This window comes from Myodes glareolus, chromosome X (assembly GCF_982192425.1).
Source record: "Myodes glareolus chromosome X, mMyoGla1.1, whole genome shotgun sequence".
NCBI classification, from domain to species: Eukaryota; Metazoa; Chordata; class Mammalia; order Rodentia; family Cricetidae; genus Myodes; species Myodes glareolus.
In genome coordinates this window covers 68,575,760-68,598,690 of record NC_142053.1, presented here as the reverse complement: position 1 = coordinate 68,598,690, position 22,931 = coordinate 68,575,760, and positions in this window count along the sequence as shown.

Below are 22,931 nucleotides of genomic sequence, written 5' to 3'. Positions count from 1 at the left end.
CCATCTTTTAAAATGATTATTATTGAGCTCTGCATTTTTCTCTGCTCCCCTCACTGCTTCTTCCCTCCATTTCAAACCTCCCCCAAGGTCCCTATACTCCCAATTAACTCAGGAGATCATGTATTTTTCTACTTCCCATGTAGATTAGATCTATGTATATCTTTTTAGGGTCCTCATTGTTGTCTACGTTACCTGGAATTGTGATTTGTGGGCTGGTTTTCTTTGTTTTATGTTTACAAACCAGTTATTAGTGAGAACATTTGATACTTGTCTCTCTGTGTCTGGGTTACCTCACACAAAATGATGTTTTCAATACTATCTTAACAGATATGTTTTTTTCTAGTTTGTGTTAATTTTACACAAAATTATCCGGCAAAGATTCTTACAAAAACTCAATAAAAATAAAAAAAAATGTTAGCCATGGCAATGTAGGCCTGTAATTCCAACACTTTGAAGAAAGACTCAGGAAGAAGAGTTCAATATTTCTCTTGTGTATACCTAGTTATCAGTTATCCTGGGCTAAATGAGACCTCATTTCTGTTGCCTTACTCTCTGACCTGGCAAATTTTTTGTCATCTTAACACACACTAGAATAATCTGGCAAGAGTGAAACTACATTTGAGAAAAATATTTCAACAGGTTGTCCTATAGGAGAATCTATGGAGAATTTTCTTGATTAAAAATTTATATTGGAAGGACAAGTTCCTTGGCCAGGTAGTCTTAGATTTTATTTTAAAAATCAAACTAACTGTAGTATGGAGAACTAGTCAGTAAGCATCATTCCTTGGGACTGTTTGCTTCATCTCCCACCTTTCATCCCAGTAGTCACAATGAAACATACTTTTTATCACAGTAGTAACACTAACTTTACATAGAAACTGGGCAGTACATGTCTTAATTCCAGAAATAGAATTATAAAATGGGAGGAGACAGTTCTCAGCCTCAGTCTGATTTCTGAGATTTTCTGAGATCACCATTTAAGGACTAAGGTTGAGGTAAGGGTCAGTGTCTGGATTCTTTGTTATTCTTGTCTTTAGGTTGAACCCCAATATCTGTCTCTTAGTTTTATTAATCATGCTTCATATCCCTCTACCTGTTTTATAATGATCTCATTACCATTTATAAAGATTATGCTTTCATGAGACAATCTCCCAAAAGACCACATTTGTTAATCTGGTGACTAAATATTTAAGCACAACTGGTTGTAGGGGTGCAAACATCCAAATTATGGCAGGTAAAGAGAACATACACATTACTGAAACAGCTTACCTGAGCTAATGGGTGCTCACTGACTCCAGACTGACAGTGGGGAAAGCAGCATAGGACCAAACTAGACCCTCTGAATGTGTGTGACATTTGTATGGCTATGGTACTCTATAGATCCATTGGCAATGAGTGGTACAGGTATTTATCCCTACTGTTTGAACTGGCTTTTGGAGCCCATTCTCTTTGGAAGTATATCTTTCTTGGCCTAGATATAGTATGGAGGGATTTGATCTTGCCTCAAAGTGTTATGTTAGACTTTGTTGATTCTCCATGAGAAGCCTTATCCTCTTTGAAGAGTGGGTGGGGGCCCTGGTAGCGTGGAGGTGGAAAGAGGTTGGGATGAAAGGGAGTGGGGACTGAGATTGATAAGTAAAATTAGAAAAGATTATGTTTCAAAAAATAAACTAATTAAAAAAGAAAACAAAAGGAAAAGAAAATATGAAATAAAAAACAATTGTAGACTGTATTGACAGCAAACATATATGAAACTCCTCTTCTGATGTATCTATTGCTTTTTATCAGTTTTAAGACTGTCTGATTTTGAGAACTATGCACATATTTATTACTTTCTCTATATAGTATTTTTAAAACTCTTTCTCATTTTAGCTTATATCCCTGCTCCCAATCCTTAGGTAATAACATCCTAAAAATAGACAAATCCATTTGCTGTCTATCTTTTTTTCAGGTGAGAAGTGGTGATAAAGAGAAAAAAAAAACAGGGACACAGGAGGTCCAGATGCAATTTGAAATTTCAAATTAATGCATTAAAAATGTGAGCAGAGAAAAGATGTTTCTGAATTAGTATGAAAAGAAATTCCATTAAAAAATATAAAATATGAATAAAGCAAGTGTACTTAGCCAGTGAATAATCTATATAGCCTTATATTTATTATCTTTAAGAATTTAGCATCAGAGTAAAACTCTAATGGGTATATGTTCCACACCTTCTTTAACCATTCTTCTATTGAGGGGCACCTATGTTGTTTCCAGATTCTGGCTATTACAAATAGTGCACCTACGAACATAGTTGAACAAATGCTTTTGTAGTATTATAGGGCATCTCTTGGGTATATTCCCAAGAGTGGAATTGCTGGGTCCTGAGTTTTACTCAGCGGTAAAAAACAATGACATCTTGAATTTTGCATACAAATAGATGGAAAAAGAAAACGCATGACTGAGTGAGGTATCCCAGACCCAAAAAGAGGAATATGGTATGTACTCATTCATAAGTGAATTCTAGCCTTAATTAAAGGTCTTTGAGCCTATTATTCATGATCCTAGAAAAGCTAAATAAGAAGGTGAACCTGAAGAAAATCATATAGTTATCCTCCTGGATATTGGAAGTAGACAAGATTGTCAGGCAAAAATGGGTGAAGTGGGGGTAGGGGGTAGAAGTAAGGGGAGATGGTTAGAGAGAAGGGAGAGGGGAGGATTGGGGATGGCTTGGGGGAATGGGATGAGGGGAGGGAGGAAGGATGGTTCTGGGAGCAGGGAGGTATATATCTCAACTAAGGGAGCCATTTTAGTGTTTGCAAGAGACTTGATTCTGGAGGGGTTCCCAGGCCCAAGGAGAGGTTCCCAGATTTTCCCTGGGCAGCAGAGGAGAGGGTGCCTGAAGTGACCTTGGCCCATAACCATACTGATGAATATTTTTCATATCACCATAGAACCTTCATCTGGCGATGGATGGAGATAGAGACAGAGACATACATTGGAACACTGGACTTAACTTCCTAGGTCCAAAGAAGAAGCAGAAGGAGGGAGAAGGTGAGCAAGGAAGGCAGGATCAGAGGAAATCTTCATCCGATGATGGATGGAGATAGAGACGGAGACCCACATTGGAGCACTGGACTGAGCCCCCAAGGTCCAAATGAGGAGCAGAAGGAGGGAGAACATGAAAAAGGAATTCAGGACCGCGAGGGGTGCGTTCACCCACTGATACAAGGGGCCTGATCTAATGAGAACTCACCAAGGCCAGCTGGACTGGGAATGAACGAGCATGTGATCAAACCAGATTCTCTGAATGTGGCTGACATGGGGGCTGCCTGAGAAGCCATTGACAATGGCACTGGGTCTTGTTTCGTACTGGCTTTTTGGGATCCTAGTCTGTTTGGATGCTCACCTTCCTAGACCTGGAGTGAGGGGGGAGGAACTTGAACTTCTCACAGGACAGGAAAGTCTGACTGCTCTTAGGACTGGAGAGGGAGGAGGAAAGGGAGTGGGGGAAATGGGAGGGTATTGGGAGGAGGGGAGGAAGTGGAAATTTTTAGAAAGAAAGAAGGAAAGAAAGAAAGAAAGAAAGAAAGAAAGAAAGAAAGAAAGAAAGAAAGAAAGAAAGAAAGAAAGAAAGAATTTAGCATCTGCATCCTCCCCGGGAACCTCAGTGCCTAGGTGCCCTGAGACAGACAGTGACTGCACAGAGTGGACCAAGAGGTAAGTGACCAGCTTCCCAGATGTACAGATGAGTTTCTAGACACTAAGCACCAGTGCGAAAGCTTTGGCCCACCTTAGTTGCACAAACTTGTGCTCAGGCAAGCCACACTTAAACAAGCTGCCCCACAGTACTTCCTATAATATCCTGTAATCTGCAGGTCCTACTATGCTCCCAAATGCATCAATTCCCCGTGATGTCAGTGGCTCCCAGAGACATAGATAGTGACTGCACAAGGCAGACCAAGAGCAGCTCCCTGAGACACAGATAGTGATTACATTGATAAGTGCAAGAAATGATCCCTGAGACAAAGGTATCAGTTACATCTATCAGAGAAAGAGGCCAAAACATTTCCTATATCATATTGAGGAAGAGATGGATAGAAGCCAATGCAGAAATAAATTCAACAACCTAAACAGCAATATGGTACAAACAGAACCTGGTAATCTTATAACAGAAAAACCTGATCTATCCTTTGTGCATGAGATAACTTTTGGAACTCATTTCCTATAGTGGAAGGTCATGCTCAAACTGAATGCAAGGGTGGAACTTGATCCTACCTCCAATTAATGTCATTGTTGACTTTCCATGGAAACCCTTACCTGTGGAGAGTAGTGGATGGGTGTGTGCTGAGGGGAGATAAGCAGGTTAAAAGGAGTAGTTGGGGGAAGATCTGTGGTTAGAATGCAAAATGAAATAAAAATAAATAAATGAAAAAGAAACCATAAAAAAGAAAATATATATATATATATATATATATATATATATATATATATAGTGTTTTCTTTAATTTTTTTGAATGTGAATGAGCTAAGTACAGAGAGACATTTCATTGTATGGACTGCTAAGTTAAACAATCCTATATATTTTAAAAGTATCTTGATTCCAATACTAGACTCTAAGGATATGCTGCTTTGGAAAAGAGGTTCTACTTTTATTTCCACAGAGGATGAGAACCTGTGGAATCCTTCCAGACTAATGTGGTATGAGGGACCAAAATCCCCCAAAAGGTCATGGTGATTATCCCCAAAACAATCTGTCCAACAAAAAGCAGCAATCAGTTTGGAGACAAGTACTCCAAAATTTCCAAATATTGTTTATAAACTTTTGTTTACTTTTAAAGGTGGATATGCTATAGAGATTGATACTTTGCATTGTTATGGATATTAGTTTATTGAAACAAATTTTTGGTCAATTTTAATATATATATATATATATAAATCACAAATAATATATATTTGTGGGTGTATGTATATATGCATATACGTGCACACACACACACACATATATATATATGCTCTTGATTAAGGTATTGTGCTTGTGAAGCTCATTTAAAAATGTAATGTTTAGTTAACATATAGGTTAATAGTCATCTATAATAGTCAAACTCCTAGAAACTACTAGTCAAATTAGTTTGTTTTTTGGATATATAGAGATATATCTCAGTTAGATAGAAAGATTTTTCAAATCTTTCACAAACTTTCAGAAAATGTCATTGAAACAGTTTTAAGAACTTGGGACTTTTCATGACAATGTGACACATCTGCTCCTGGCAATATCAATTACTTCAAGAGGAAGATGGTCATCAAATAGGCTCTTTATGGAGTTTGTTAGTCATTTGAGTAAGAAACTGCTCTTACCTGGACTGTTTGATGTTATGATCTGTTAGCAGGACATGCAGGAACCATGGAGAAATGACTAATGAACTTTTCTAAGGGTGAAACAATCCTTCAGGGTTCATGCTTCATGAAAGAGTCTGTTAGACATTCTGCAGGACAGAAGAAAGTGACTGACAAACTGCCAATATGGGTGCCACTGTTTGTGAAATTTTCTGCTTCATGGAAAAGTCTGCCAGAGACTCTGGGACTGTAGGCTGAAGATGGATGCTCCAAAGATACAAAAGAACTCTGGGTAACTGCCAAGGCAGCAAAATGTTTCTATCAATTCTAGAGTTTTGGAAGTTGCTTACAAATCACTTCCTATTAACTTAGGTAATATTATATCCTTCTGGGGTCTTTGATAGGGTTGAAGAATAGATAGTTATAATTATAGTTTTCCTTAGTTATGATAAATTATAAAGTAGATATAAATATTATAACTAATTCTTACTTGATCCCTATTTTGTTATATGTAATTTAACTATGCAAAAGTTAAAGCCTTACTTTTTAAACGGAAGAGGAAATGGTGTGGGAAGTCCATTTGTACATGAGTTTCTTTTATTGGTTAATGAATTAAGAAGCTGGCTTGGACTGTGATAGGGAAATGTAGAACTTGGCCTTGAAACTAAATTAATGCTGGGAGAAAGAAGGTTGAGTTGAAAGATGTCATTTAGCTGCCAGAGAGGAAAGAGCTGAGCTGCCAGTTGGAACCTTGCCTGTAGGCCACAAGCTTCGTAGTAAAATGTAAAATAATGGAAATGGGTTAATTCTAGTTTTAAGAGCTAGGAATAAGGTTAAGATATTGACCAAACAGTATTGCAAATAATATAGTTTCTGTGGGGCTCAGCAGCTGGGAATAAAGAAGTGGTCTCATACAAGAAGTGTGTAATAGATTGTACATATAATTGAACTGGATTTTATGCTTATGTATTTAAGTACAGTTGGAGTTTTGAAATTATTGAATTTTTGTCTATCTTCTTCACATTTAAAGGAATAAACACTCCCACAACATGTTCAGATATTCATTTTGTAAAGACAATTTGATGGCTTTATCTACATTACTTGTTTCTTTTTAAGAGATAGAGGAAAATCTCTTTTGATTAAAGTATTTTTTATAAACTTTCAGAGCCAGTGGCAAAATAATGAAATTTAATATGTGTCAGTGATTAAATTACTAAAGTTTTAAATTACATGCTTTCAGGAAATTATAAGCTGTATTTAACACAAATCTCATCCTAAGTATTAGAATCCCTTTGGCAAAGAGGCAAAGGCTGTTTAGTGACCCCCTAGGTATATGGAGAAGTTGACAGGCAATAAAAATGAATAGAAACAGCATTCTTTTCTCAGAATGCAAAAAAACTTTAATTGACCCTAAGATAGTGGCTATTTCTAAAGATGTGACATTGCCTTGCAATTATTTTCTAGCCCCAACAATTCTACTCTTCTCATTACCATGTACTTGTCTCAAAATGGTAAAGTTTTCATTTTGGTTAAGTTTCATTTCTTTGATGTGTAGGGGCAACATTTACATTTCTGTGCAAATTTTTTATTGTGTTAGATGCATTATTTGTCTATTCTATTCAAGTAGAATGAAAAACTTGAGGTAAAGTTGTATCTAATTTATTGTGAGGAACAGAGACTGTAATTCAGCATTTAATGGTGGTTGGATGTTAGAACTAACCATTATTAGCTTTCTGCCTGGTCTCAATCAGTATGTTAATACTTCAGTGCACTAAATTATTGGAATAAATTTCTACATGAAGACCTATAGCACCTTATACATAATAGAAATTGGACAGTTGAATTTTATTATTATAATTTTTATTTCACTGTTCATAAAACTATTATCCCTGTTCTTTCATAATTAACTAAAAATTTATATACAAAGGATTATCATTTATTTGATTATTTTTACATTTATTTAGTTCATTCTTATTTTACACTTAATAATAATCTGTGCTTAAGAGAGGAAAGGATTAAACTGTTTGTCAAAATATGATAATAAAGCAACACTAGGCATTTACTCTTATGAATCAGGTACTCATCCCTGGTATTTATTGAGCAATGAACTAGGTCAGCCTTGCTTTTACATTCTTTATGTTTTTGTATTTTATTTTTGAAATTGTAACCTAGTTTCAATTTCTTTCCCTTTTCTTCCTCCAAACGCTCCCATATAATTCTCCTCACTCACTTGCAAATTTGTGACCTCTTTTGTGATTAATTTTACTCTATGTATATATTTATATGTACACAACTATATATTTCTAAATATAACCTGCTAAGTACATATAATGTTACTTGTGTGTATTGTTATGACTGAATGTTTAGCACTGGGCAATCAATTAGTATGCTGTTCTCTGAGGAAGGTAACATGTCTTACTCCCAGCTTTCCTCAGTTGCCGTTGCAGGGTTAAGTTTTGTGAACTTTTTTCTATCTACATTGACATGTCCATTGGTATCATCCTAGTACAACTTAATTTTTAGTACTCACATTGGTAAGATTTATGAATGTACTTTCTGATATTTCAAGGAGGCACAATCTCATAGCACATTCCCTGATCCTCTGGCTTATACAATCTTTCTGCACTGTCTTCTGAAATGTTCCCTAACCCTTAGATGTGGTAGTGTTTTAATTTTATAGATGTATCCATTGGAATTGGGCTGCAAACTTTTATTTTGATTTGTTGTGGTTTTATGTAGTGAGCTCTGTCTGTTGCAAAGTGAAACATCCTTTATGAATAGAAAAGACTATATTTGTCTGTGGGTATAAGGACAAATGCTTGTACACTTGTAAGTGGAGACTTCTCATGTATTTCCCTGCTGCCCAGACCTGAATAATCACACAGAAACTTTATTAATTAAAATTCTATTTGGCCAATAGTTAGTCATAGTCCTTGCTAGATTTAACAGCTTGAATTAACCCATTTTTATTAATCTATGTATTACCAAGAGGCTGTGACCTACAGGTAACTTTTCATCCAGCATCTGTCTCCACTGACAGTTACATGGCATCTCCCTGACTCCATCTACTCTCTCTATATATATCTCTGTTCATATTTCCTGGAGTTTTTCTGCACCGTCATAGTCAAAAATAGCTTCCTTATTAACCAATGGTAATAAAACATATTCACAGTGTCTTTCCTTTCCTGTCTAAAAAAATAAGGTTTTAACATTAATACGGTAAAATTACATATACAAAACAGTAATTAAGCAAGAATTATAGTTACAATAGTTATTCCATTTACACCTGGCATATTAAAGATAATACTTTATCTTCTATTCTATCTTTGTGAGTCTAAAGTTTTATATCTAATTTATCTTTTATCATAAATAAGAAAGAACTGTATGTATAACTCTCTGTCTTTAACACTATCAAAGCTTCAGAAAGATATAATATTACCTATATAAATAGGAAGCACATGGTAAGCAACTACCAGAATTGTAGAATTGACAGAGACATCTCACTGCCTGGATTGTCATTCAAACTACTATAACATTGGGACATCCATCTTCAGCCTAGAGACCTATAATATCTGGCAGACTTTTCAGTGATACAGGAAGATCTATGCTTTTTTCTTCTGGCAAATTTTATCGGTATTTTCTTTCTGTGTCATGCAGAATGTCTGGCAGTTTCTTCTGTGAAGCTGAAACCCTCAAGGACCAGTCTGTCTTTTGGAAAGTCCAGCAATCACTTTTCTGTGGTGATGTGGGATGATTGGCCAGTTTCCAGGAAGGAAGTATAGGTGGGTAAACCAAACAGGAAGTAGAGGAGGGTCAAGAACAGGAAAATGCTGGGAAGAGAAAAGCTTGGTGTGCAGTTGTTGCCCCATCAAAGATGAAGCAAGAAGTGACTGCCTCACCGAAAAAGGTACTGAGCCTCATGGCTAACAAAGATAAGAATAATGGACTAATATAAGTTATAAGAGTTAATAAGAAGCCTGAACTAGTGGCCCAATCAGTTTGTAGTTAATGTAGACCTCTGTGTGATTTCTTTGGGACTTAATGATTTTGGGCTCCAGGAAGGACTTAAAACCTCAGACAAAAATGGTGCCCATGTGGACAACTGCATTCACATAAAGCCTGAGAGAGCTTGGGAAGTTATTCTAAATACAAAGAATAGAGTTAATCATGGATTCTTAATAGCAACATTTTCTCAAGTGGACTCTGCTTGCTAGAAGCAAGCTCTGTTATTTAAGAGAGGCTTTCTGATTCAGCATTAGCTGCAAAACCTTACAGCTCTTTTAAGATGTCCTGCCATAAAACACTTAACTGTTGTATGCGAGAAGCTGACTACGTGCTTTTTGATGGTGGCAGAGACCTTGAAATGCCACAGAGTTGTGGTGATAAACATGGTTCCAGCTAGTACCTCTTCCATGAGGCTGGAATTTCAGAAAGTTTAGGAATGGGCTGGATCCAGCCGTCAAAGTCATGGCTTTAATCCTCTCCATATTGCTTAGCAAATTAAAGAAACATGTGGTCAGGAAAAGAGAGAAATACAATAAAGATAGATTCAAAGAAGAAGAAAACCTCTAAATGATTTACAGTGTGTTAAAATATATGCAAGCTTGGGAGAGAAAAGAAAAAGGTTAAATCCTCACGATAAAAAAGAAAGAGAGTTGGTGGGTGTGGTGATATACACCTTTAATTCCAACACTTAGAAAACAGAGGGAGTCAGACTTCTGCAAGTTCAAGTTGTGGTGGCACATGTCTTTAATCCCAAAACTTGGGAGACAGAGACAGGCAGATCTCTATGAGTTCAAGGTGTGGTGGCACACATCTTTAATACCATCACTTGGGAGGCAGAGACAGGTGGATCTCTGTGAGTTCAATGACAGCCTATTCTACAGAATGAGTTCCAGGACTGCCAAAGACACAAAGGCAAAAAAAAATATATAATGGTTTCTTGTGTGTTAAAAAAATATATGTAGGCTTGGGAGAAAAAAGAGAGTAGTCGGGTGTGGTGGTACATGCCTTTCATCCCAACACTTGGAAAGCAGAAGTAGACAGACTTCAGCAAGTTCAAAGGATGTTGGCACATGCCTTTAATCCCAACACTTGGGAGATAGAGGCAGGCAGACTTCTGTGAGTTCAAGATGTGGTGGCACACACCTTTAATCCTAGCACTTGGGAGCAGAGGCAGGTGGATCTCTATGAGTTCAACGACAGCCTGGTCTACAGAGGGAGATCCAGGACAGCCAAAGATACAAAGATAACCTGTCTCAAAAAGCCAAAAATTAAAAGTAAAAGAAATAGTGGTTACAATAAAGCCACATAAAGATGAAAAATACACAGAGAGTCTGGATACTGTGTGTTATTATGCTCTCTTTGAATTGTTTGAATGCTAAGGACAGAGCAATACCTGCTAAAAGGTATTTGCTTATAAATGCTGTTGAATTAATCCAAGAGAGGCGTTTTGAAAACACCTTGACTTCAAAATTCAAGTCAAGATGTATGTTACTTTGGAGAAGATGATTTGCTTTTGTTTCCACAGGAAATGTGAGGCTGTGTATTTATTCTGAGTTAAGAAAAAACAGGTTTGACCAAGGAAGACCACCTGAGAAATATCCCATACGAACAGATGGTCCAGATGCCAGAGTTCTATATCCAGATCATATTCAAGATGCTGCCTGAGATTACCAAGCCTCACAAGATACTCCAGTCAGGACTTGATAATAATTCTAAATTTTCTTTAGGTCCTCATAAGATTATCAGTGTCCCCAGCCAGCAGGAAGTAGCCTGGAAAACTATGTCCACATTCCCCCAAAATGGACTATGGATATTTTCCTTTGTTTTTTTTTTTTTTTTAAAAAAAGGGGATAGCAGTGTGAGACAGTTGTCTATATTCTGTCAATTATATTATAAATAAATGCTGATTTGCCAGTAGCCAGGCAGGAAGTACAGGTGGGTAAAGCAGATAGGAAGTAGAGATGGGTCAAGGAGAACAAAAGAATTATGGGAAGAGAAAAGCTTGGTGCACAGTCATTGCCCTGCCACAGAAGAAGCAAGATGTGACTGCCTCGCTGAAAAAAAGTACTGAGCCTCGTGGCTAACACAGATAAGAATAATGGGCTAATATAAGTTATAAGAGTTAAGAAGAAGCCTGAGATAGTGGCCCAATCAGTTTATAGTTATTGTAGACCTCTGTGTGATTTCTTTGGGATTCAGCATTTGTGGGAACCAGGCAGGACAGGAAACCCCAACAACACTGTAGGTCCTGAATGGTCATTTCATAGAGCATATAATTAAGTAGTCCAGACAAGAACAGTTTCTTTCCCAAATGGCTAGCCTTGTCACATTGAAGGCAAATTCTGTAATGAGTTTCTTCAATGCCTATCAACCTCTCTGAAGTAATTGGTGATGCCAGAAGCAGACATGAGAAAAGTCTTAGCTCTTAAGTGACATATTCTGTAGGTTTTTTAAGTATTGAAGATTATCTATCTAACTGGAATATATCTCTGTATATCTAGAAAACTTTTCATGACTAAAAATTTTATTATTATAAGTGTTATAGGTGACTATTAATCTCTATTTTGTAATTATTCATTACATTTTTCATTGAGCTGCACAGACACAATACTTTAAACAAGAGCAGAAATACATGTATACCTTGTAACATATCAACCTTAAATTTGTATCAATAGACCAAGATCCATACCAGTGCAAATTATTCATTTCTATAGCATGTCCCCCTTTAAATTAAAACATTTATAAACAATCATACAAGAAGTTTGGGCATAGTTTTTTTTCCAAACTGTTTCCTGTTAGTTGTTGGGGAAAGTATTTTTAGGGTTCATAAAGTCCTTTCATGGGGTCTTGTTCTGTCAAACCACATTAGACTGGAAGAAATCTACAGGTATCAATCCTCTGTGGAAACAAAAGCAGAACCTCTTTTCCTAAGTAACATATCATGAGACTCAAATTTCGAAGTCAAGATAACTTTAAAATATATATGTTGGTTCAGCTTAGCAGTCCTGAGAAACAAATATCTCTCTGCAGTCAAAAACTCAAAATATGCATAATATAGACTCTCTGTGTATATTCCAAACTTATGTAGCTAATTTTTACTCTATTAGTTTTAATATTTATTTTGTTAACTTTACTCCATTAATCTATGACTGTCTCCACTCTAATCTATACTATTCTTCCTCTCTCTCTAAAGCTTATTGACATTTTTCAATATACTGTGAACCACTTGGATGTTTATTTTTTGTCTGAACCTGTCTTTATTGTGTATCTGTAATCATTTTCTTACCAGGACTAACTTTTTTTAAAATGCTAAGTGTGCCTGCCTAGAACCGAGTTCCTGGCCCTACCTGTTGGCTCCACCCCATCTAATATGGTGGATGTATATTCATTGCCTCTGCGAGCCATGCTTACCATCCCTACCATCCCAGCTACAGAGACACAGTGGGTCTATGTTACCATTTAACAACTAGTAGCACGCTGATCAGATGCTCCATTTAAGTGCAGGACCTCCTGAATGAGCCAGGTTCACTCCAGCAGCATGAACCAGGAAGCCAAGCATTTTTTTCTGCTAATACTGACTCAGAAAGCTTACTTTTAAAGGAGCCACATCTCTGTTTGCCAACAGAAAGCAGAGCCGACCTGAGAAAATGTTAGTACCAAGAAGTCGTGTTTAACTCTGTTCTTTGTTCTAGAATTTCTTCCCAAGTTCTCTCAAGTTTTAGGTGTATAGAGTTGCACATGTTGGTACCATTTTGTAAGCAGAGACTGTTTCTTCAATTCCCTGCTGCCCAGACCTGGATAATCATACAGAGACTAGGCAAATTTCCTGGAATCTATAAGGATGACCCTAGCTAAGACTAAGCAACAGTGAAGAAGATGCCTAAACTGGCCTTCTCCTGTTATCAGATTGATGACTACCTTAATTGTCATCATAGAAATTTCATTCAGCAACTGATGGAAGCAGATACATAGCTCTACAGCAAAGTACTTGGCCGAGTTTCTGTATACCACTCCAAGAGAGGGAGGAGTGGTAATACGTGCATGATAGTGATACCCATAGAAACTGCTGATCTTTGCTGCTGAGAGCTCACTGACTCTGGTCTGATAGCAGGGGAACCTGTATAGGACCAAATTAAGTACACTGAATGTGGAGGCATTTGTGAGCCTTGGACAGTCTATGGTGTCACTGGCAGTGGGATCATAATTTATCCCTGGTTCTTAAAGTAGCGTTTTGGAGCCCATTCTCTTAGGATGGATACGTTGTTCAATCTAGATATAGGTGGAAGGGCCTTGGTCTTGCGTCCAAATGAAGTGTCAGACTTTGTTGAATGGCCATGGGAATCCTTACTCTTTCTGAGGAGCAGATCGGGAGAAGGGGAAGGATGTGGCTGAGGAGGGGAGGGAATTGGAATGGGGCTAGCTATGTAAAATCAGAAAAGATTGTGCTAGAAAATTTCTTAATAGAAAAGGTATAAAAAAAGTTCTTTCAGTCGGGCAGTGGTGGCTCATACCTTTAATTGTACCACTTTGAAGTCAAAGGCAGTAAGATCTCTGTGAGTTTGAGGCAAACCTGGTCTATTAAACAAGTACAAGGACAGAATCCAAAGCTATAAAGAGAAACCTTGTTTTTGGAAAAAAAAGTTCTTTCTTGTCCCAAGGAATTTGAATTCAAAGCAATTACTTAACTTTTCTTCTATCAGGTTCACTGTATTTTGTCTTGTGTTTATGTCCTTGATCCACTTGCAGTTGAGTTTTGTGCTTGGTTATAACTATGCATTTATTTGGGTTCTATGTGAACCCAAGCAATCTGACCAGCACCATATTTTGAAGATTCTGTATTTTTCCTTTCCAGAGTGCATTTTTTGTTCTTTGGTAAATACTCAGTTTACAGCTGTGTAGACTTTTGTCTGTGTCTTCAATTTGATTCTATTGACCAATATATCAATACTCATGTCAATATCATGTTTTTTATCATTATAGCGCTGTAGTACAACAGTTTCTTTCCTTGTTTGCTTAAGTGCTTTCTGACAACATATTTATAGACATCTTTTAATGATTTTTTTAAAAAAATGTGCATTAGTGTTTTGCCTACATGTATGACTGTGTGATGTCAGATCCTCTGAAACTGGAGTTACAGACAGTTGCGAGTTGCTGTATGGGTGCTTGGAATTAAACAAAAATCCATTGGAAAACCAGATAGTGCTGTTAAATCCTGAACCATCTCTTCAGCCCCAGATATATTTGCAATTCCAGGAATACATTGTTCTCTTTTCTTAAACAATAACTAAATTGAGAACACTCAGTTTGGTATCCACAAAGCATCATGAATAGATTTGCTTGCTGTTCCTCTCTCCAGTTATCCTTGGTCTAACACAAGAATTATACTTATTCAACAGCAAGTACAATCTCCATGGGGTAAGATGCCATGCATCATGGGGAAAGCTTATTAGTTTGTCTGACTACAGATTCATACCAAGTAACCTTTACACTTTTCACCCAAAGCAACAAAAACTACTTCTGTATGTTTCTCATACTCATCATCCAGCTCAATGAGTTTCTGACAGTTACTGCCTGGAAAGGAGATATTCAGATTCATTTTGACACAATTAACCATCTAGTAGCCACCAAGAAAAATAGGCATTTGATTATTTTTATATTTATTTTACCTTTTTGTTTTGTGTTAAAATTTGTGGATTTTGAAGTAGAAAATATGTCAATAATATCTCTTAATATCCTTGAATGTTTATTCCATTATCTTTTCTACTTCTACATCTGTTTTTTACTTAAATGTTTATTGATCCTGAACTATATTTTCTTTATGTGTATTGTTTTGCTTTGAGTCTGAATTTTGTGAAAACTGATACATTATAGGTTACAACTTGCTGCGCCCCTTCACGTTATTCTGTGATATTGTGAAAGTAGTTATAATCAGTTCTCTTTTAAGTTTGTTTTTGTTTAAGAGCAGCCCTTAATATAAAACTATGTGAGGCATACTATCAAGCAGAATAATCATTCTGAAGTCCTCATCTGAAGTCCAATTGGTTAAGTGATTTGTGTCCCTTGTGGCATGCAAATGATTGTTAGTCTTTTGAGAATGTCAATAGACATTTGAAAATGTATGCTTTTTTGTGATTCTTTCCTATTATTAGTCAGCTTCACTCATTTGTACTTCAGAATTAAGGTATGTACTAAGAAACTCCAATAAATATTTTCAAACATTATTATGTATATAAACAATGCTACAATCCTTTAGTACTTAAACTCTGAACCAACTATTTTGATGGAATCATATCATTTACGTTTGAATTTACTCTCTATGAAGGGTAACTTGTAGTGTTTTCAAACCACCAATCATAGAAAATAATAGGAATCATATTCTTTTCTTTCCTATCCTGAGGGATTACTCTTCTGTTATATCCTAACGTTTGATGAACATTAATTAATGGATGTTGTTCCATTTTCTAGTTGTTAATAGTAGAAAGGAATAACTTGTTCCTGTTACACTTCCATGAACAGAATACATCTGTGATCAGCTACTGAATGAAATCTTTTAGAAAAAAATGTGGTGACAAAACAGTGGAATTTTAATCTATCCAAAGAAAGACTATCCAAAAATAAACTAAAAAACAAAGGTAATTTTTAAAAATATAAAGAAAAATGTTTTCTTTTATATCTACAGCGGTATGTTTGGCATATTATTTGTAGGGACATCATAAGAAACATTATTTCATTCAGGAAAAGAAAACATGACCAAAAACTTGTTATTGGAAGTTTTAAATATTTCTATGACTGTAAAAATACCTCTATATTGTAAACAAGAGACAAAGAAAATTTACAAACTTTAAGACTATCATTTAATCAACAACATATGTCATGTTGTTTGTATAAATTTCTCCTTAGTTCTATTAATCTTAAAATTCACTGAGGAATAAAAATTAGTCAGTATTTATATTTTCCAGGCAAATATTTGAGAGTCTATAGTAGAGTTCTTTTCTGGGAATATTTAGTCATCAACAATGAGAAAATATGGGTTCATTTAAATTCTGTTCAACTCGACTTAATATAATATTTAATCTGCTGACATTTAAAATATTTATAACCTATAACATCAAGATTAATTATGAGGTCAAGCATGTCAGAAATATATTATTACTGGAAATGAGCTATCATTTAGATGCTGCTATAGGCTAATCATTTTTTCTGGAAATCTGTGCCAACTATAAAGCCTATGAATAAGAGATAGAAATTTTGTAGATATAAATGTCAGTTTTCTCCACCTGCTAAAAGTATGCTGTAAACATTTCCAAAATAGAGCATATAATTCTAGAAGAAATTGTATTCATTATCATAAGAAAAAATCTCTATTTACCATAATCAAATCTTAAAACTTTGTCATACATCAAATCTTTTATTCACTATTTCTTATTGGTCAGTAGGGTAAAAGACATACAACACCCGACAATAAACTCATAGTTTGCATTCAATAATATTACTAGGATAACTATATTAACTTACCTATCATGTTTTTCAAAAATTCTAAAGTAAAACTTATCATTGTTTATAACAGTTCCTTCTCTAAAAATATAAATTTAGAATGGTTTATAGGTTGGGTTGTGCTGAAACAAATATGAAATAACAAATCTTTTGAAACATTTCTGTTCTGGATACAAAAAAATTGAGCACTAAACTAATTTTCAAACTTGTATGCATTAACAACAATTGGAGAGTTTATGAAAACAGAGTCTTTCAAACTCCCATCTAAAGTTCCTGCTTTAATAAATCTAGAGACAGGTAATTTGAATTTGCTACTCATTTACAGATAATGCTCATGATGTTCATGCCAATATTTCAGTTTTCTACCCACATGTTACAATTTAAAGAAAGACTCCTTATCTTATACCATGAACAAAAGTTATATAAAAGTATGTGAAGAACTGAAACTTAGGATAAAAATATATCTTATTGGCGTTTTCTATGGATTTCAAATTTGCAATAATTTTTTGAATATAACTCCAAATATATAAGAAACAAAAAATTGAATTATAATCAATTGAAAGCAATTACACTGATTGCTTTCTTTTTTAAACACTTTGATTTAATGAATGACTAAATGGAAGCACTGTAAATTTCATATAATATATAAATATGTAAATTTAAAAATCTCACCTAATCTAACCCATGCTTAACTAAAAGCAATATCCACTGAAACACATTATTTTTTATAGTTTTAAGACAGAAATCAGTCTTGAATATAGGAATTGTTTGGTGAAAAGAAATGTGCCACTGCTATTCCTAAAATTTGCAACAGAAAAAAAGCATTTCCAAAACTTTGAGCAAAATTTAAAGCAGTTTTAATTAAATACTTGCCAGTAGATAGGCTCTGGCCAGGTCCTTATCTGGGATCCCAGGAAATAGCCCTAAATCACATTTTTCAAATGTTTAAAAAGGGAAAACCCTAATTTATTGCATTTCCCATCAGATTCAGACAGAGAAAAGGATACGTCATCATGTATTTTCTATTCCTTTTTTTCTTTTTTGGGTTTTTTTTTTTTTGGTTTTTTCGAGACCGAGTTTCTCTGTATCTTTGGAGCCTGCCTTGGAACTAACTCTTGTAGACCAGGGTGGCCTTGAACTAACAGAAATCTGCCTGCCTCTGCCTCCCGAGTGCTGTGATTAAAAGCATGCACCACCACTGCCCGGCCTCATGATATATTTTCTACCTAAGTACCACTTGCCTGCATGTGATCAAGCATATCCCGTGTAGGTGGTTCAAACAAATTTCTTTAGGGAAGCGAAAACATGTGACTTGTTATTTTCCTAGAATTATAGCCCCCAGTATTCCAGGAAGTTATATTGTCCTTGGACAAGTAGTACTTTCAGGTTAACTTTATTTTTTTATATTTTTGACTTAAGCTGTATGCTGAGTCAAATCCTTGACTCTGTGATAGATACCTGTTTATATTGGAATCCAATTACCATCGGATTAATGGTACCCGACAGTAAACAGAAGGGTCAAAGGCTCTTTGATGGCTGGTATCAGAGTTAATATCTAGAATGAATGAACCTGGAAATTGACAGGTCACTTCATTTATATTACCTCAGGTCTCCTTTCAGCAATGTTTCTTTGACTACAGCCAGATTGTAATCCCAAAGGGTTTGTATAGAAAGAGCAAGTTTATCTTAAAGTTATATAATACATCTTTATTCTACATTAAGCAGACCATGTGCCCTATTGTATTATAAAACTCTTTAATTAATCTGTTTAGAAATCTGGGCTCACTTTCCTGGTATGCCATTAGTATTATAAGTAGCCATTTTGTCCCCTATGCCAGGGAATTTCCTTTTAACTAAGCACAACTATAAAAATAGTTTTGAACATACTTAGGCCTTAACAGTTTATAATAAAAAAAATAACAATTTCTGAATTGTAGCTCTTTTTAATACAAAAATTTAAAAATTTGAATATAGTCCACAGGAAAACTAGCAAATTTTCTTTCTTTGTCCTTAGATAGTGTACCATTACAGAATATAACAGTTTCTTATATGATTCAGCTTACCAAAATATCTACATCTTAACAATGTTAATTAAATAAGGAAGTTAGTCATACATTCTGAAATAAGTCTCTGTTAGCCTGAATAGACCTTAGGTAAGGAGAGACATTGTCAGACTACTTAGGTCATTGTCTTGCTGCATCATGAGATGGGAATACTTCAGTCTCTGGTGTTTAGTGTTTTGTGTTCACTGCGTGATCTTAAAATTTTATCCTTTTTATGTATATATTTATCAATATTTAAAAAATCATAATAAAATATTTTGTAAATTTAAAATTTCCTATAGGATCCTCTGCCCACACTTGGAGGATATAAGAGGTGAGTAGGCAGCACCCCTGTGGCCCAAACCCCCAACTCCCTAAGACCTTCATGTGGGAGAAAAGTCAGGACCACTCCAAGTTCCCTAGACATTTTTAGCTGCCAGCAGGGAGCTGGCCAGCTAGCCCCCAATCCACCCCAGAACAACCCATCGTTCCCTGCAAGCTCTGTGGAACCGTACCATACATCCGGCACCCAGACTTGGGAAACATAGGAGCTGTCAGCAGGAAGCTTGCTGACTAGCCCTCAATCCACCCCAACCCCAAACCACCGTTCCCTGCGAACTCCATAGAAACTTGAAAAATACAGCCTGCACCAATACTGAGAGGACCTAAGAGCCAGCTCCAATACTGAGTGGATCTAAGAAGCAGCCACAGCAATTATTGGACCAAGAAGCTAAAACACTGCTGGCTTCATTTGAAGGAAGAAATGGGTAGGCACCAATGCAAGAATTTCTTCAGCATCCTAAAAAATAACATAGTAACACCAGAACCCAGCGGACACACAAAAGGAAGACTTGACCACCCTAACCCAGAAGATGTAGAAGAAAACAACTTTAAACTTAACTTTATGAAAATGGAGACCTTTAAAGAAGTGAAAAACTCCCTTAAAGAAATAGAGAAGAAGACAAACAGAAAGCTGGAAGAAATTAATAAATCCCTCAAAGAAACCCAGGAAAATCAAGAAAAAGCAATCAAAGAGGTGAAGGACCCAGTTCAAGACATGAAGATTGAAATAGAGGTAACAAAGAAAACTCAAACCGAAGGAACTCGGGATATAGAAAATCTGGGTAAACAAACAGGAACTACAGAGGCAAGTATAACCAACAGAATACAAGAGATAGAAGAAAGAATCTCAGGTGCTGAAGATACTGTTGAGTAAATAGACTCATTAGTCAAAGAAAACACTAAATCTAACAAATTCTTGACACATAACATTCAGGAAACCTGGGATACCATGAAAAGACCAAACCTAAGAATAATAGGGGTAGAAGAAGGAGAAGAACTGCAGCTCAAAGGCACAGAAAATATATTCAACAATATTATAGAAGAGAATTTTCCCAATCTACACAAGGATATCCCTATGAAGGTACAAGAAGCCTACAGAACACCAAATAGACTGGATCAAAAAAAGTCTGCTCACCATATAATAACCAAAACACAAAACATATAGAATAAAGAAAGAATATTAAGAGCTGCAAAGGAAAATGTTTAAGTAATATATAAAGGTAAACCTATCAGAATTACATCTGACTTCTCAATGGAAACCATGAAAGTCAGAAGATCCTAGATAGATTGCTGCAGATGATAAGAGACCATGGATGCAAGTCCAGACTAATATACCCAGCAAAGCTTTCATTCACCACTGATGGAGAAAACAATATAATCAATGACAAAAACAGATTTAAACAAAACATATCCACAAATACAGTCTTACAGAAAGTACTAGAAGGAAAACCTCAACCCAAGCAAGCTAACTACACCCACAATAACACAGACATCTGATAACCCCCAGCACCATAACCCAAAGAAAGGAAACACACAAACACTATTACCAAAAGATAATTGGAGTTAACAACCACTGGTCATTAATATCTCTTGATATCAATGGACTCATTTCACCTATAAAAAGACCCAGGCAAAGAGAATGGATATGAAAACAAGATTCAGCATTCTGCTGTTTGAAAGAAACACATCTCAACCTCAAAGACAGACACTACCTCAGAGTAAAGGGCTGGGGAAAGGTTTTCCAATCAATTGGACCTAAAAAACAAGTAGGGGTGGCTATCCTAATGTCTAACAAAAATTGATTTCAAACTAAAATCAATCAGAAGAGATGGAGAAGGATACTATATACTCAAAACAGAAACAATTCAGCAAGATGAAGTTTCAATTTTGAATATCTATGCCCTTAATATAAGAGGACTTACATATGTAAAAGAAACATTATTAAAACTTAAATCGCACATCAGATCCCACACACTAATAGTAGGAGATCTCAGCAGTCTTCTCTCACCAAAGGACATGTCAAACAGACAGAAACTTAACATAGGAATAAAAGAACTGACAAGTGTAATGAATCAAATGAACTTAACAGACATCTATAGAACATTCCATCCAAACAAAAAAAAAGAACATACCTTCTTCTCAGCACCTCATGGAACCTTCTCTAAAATTGGTCACATTCTTGGTAATGAAGCAAACATACACACACACACACACACACACACACACATACACACAAAATGGAGTAATCCACTGTGTCTTATCAGAGCACCATGGAGTAAAGTTAGGACTCAACAACAATACTACTCCCAGAAAGCCTACAAACTCATGGGAACTGAACAGTCAACTACTGAACCACCCCTAGATCAAGGAAGAAGTAAAGAAAGAAATTAAAACCTTCCCTGAATTCAATGAAAAAATTAAGGTACAACATATCCAAACTGTGGGACACTATGAAAGTAGTGCAGAGAAGAAAGTTCAAATCACTAAGTGCCCACATAAAGAAAACAGAGAAAGCTCACATCAGTGACCTAACAGCATTACTGAAAGCTCTAGAAAAAACAAAGCAGACTCACCAAGAGGAGTATAAGACAGGAAATAATCAAACTTAGGGCTGAAATCAACAAAATAGAAACAGAAAACCATACAAAAAATCAATGAAACAAAGAGCTGGTACTTTTAGAAAATCAACAAGATTGACAAACCATTATGCAGACTAATAAAAAGGTAAAGAGAAAATATCCAAAGTAGCAAAATCAGAAATGAAAAGAGGGACATAACAACAGACATGGGGAAAATTCAGAGAACCTTTAGGTCCTAATACAAAAACATGTACTCCACAAAATTGGAAAATGTAAAAGAAATTGAAAATTTTCTAGATAGATACCATCTACCAAAATTAAATCAAGATCAGGTGAGCAATTTAGATTGCTAAATTTAGATTAGATCTAAATAGGTCTATTTAGACCTGTGAGCCTCAAGGAGATTGAAGCTGTCATCAAAAACCTACCAACCAAAAAAGTCCAGGACCGGATTATTTTAGTGCAGAATTCTACCAGAACTTTCAAGAAGAGATAATACATATACTCCTCAAAGTTTTCCACATAATAGAAATAGAAAGCTCATTGCCAAACTCTTTTTATGAAGCTATAGTTACCCTGATACCAAAACCACACAAAGACTCAACCAGGAACGAGAATTACAGACCAATCTCACTCATGAACATGGAGACAAAAATTCTCAATAAAATACTGTCAAATCAAATCCAAGTACACATCAAAAAAAAAATTCATCATGATCAAGTAGGCTTCATCCCAGAGGTGCAGGACTGGTTCAACATACAAAAATCTATCAATGAAATCCATCATATAAATAAACTGAAAGAAAAAAAAAACATATGATCATTTCATTAGATGCAGAAAAAACATTTGACAAAATTCAACACCCCTTCATGATAATGGTCTTGGAGAGATTATGGATATAAGAACCATATCGACAAGAAATAAAAGCAATATACAGCAAGACAACAGCTAACATCAAATTAAATGGAGAGAAACTCTAAGCAATTCCACTAAAATCAGGAACAAGACAAGGCTGTCAGCTCTCTCAATATCTCTTCAACATAGTTCTTGAAGTTTTAGCAATAGCAATAAGACATCATAAAGAGATCAAAGGGATTCAAATTGGAAAAGAAGAAGTCAAACTTTCATTATTTACAAATGATATGATAGTGTA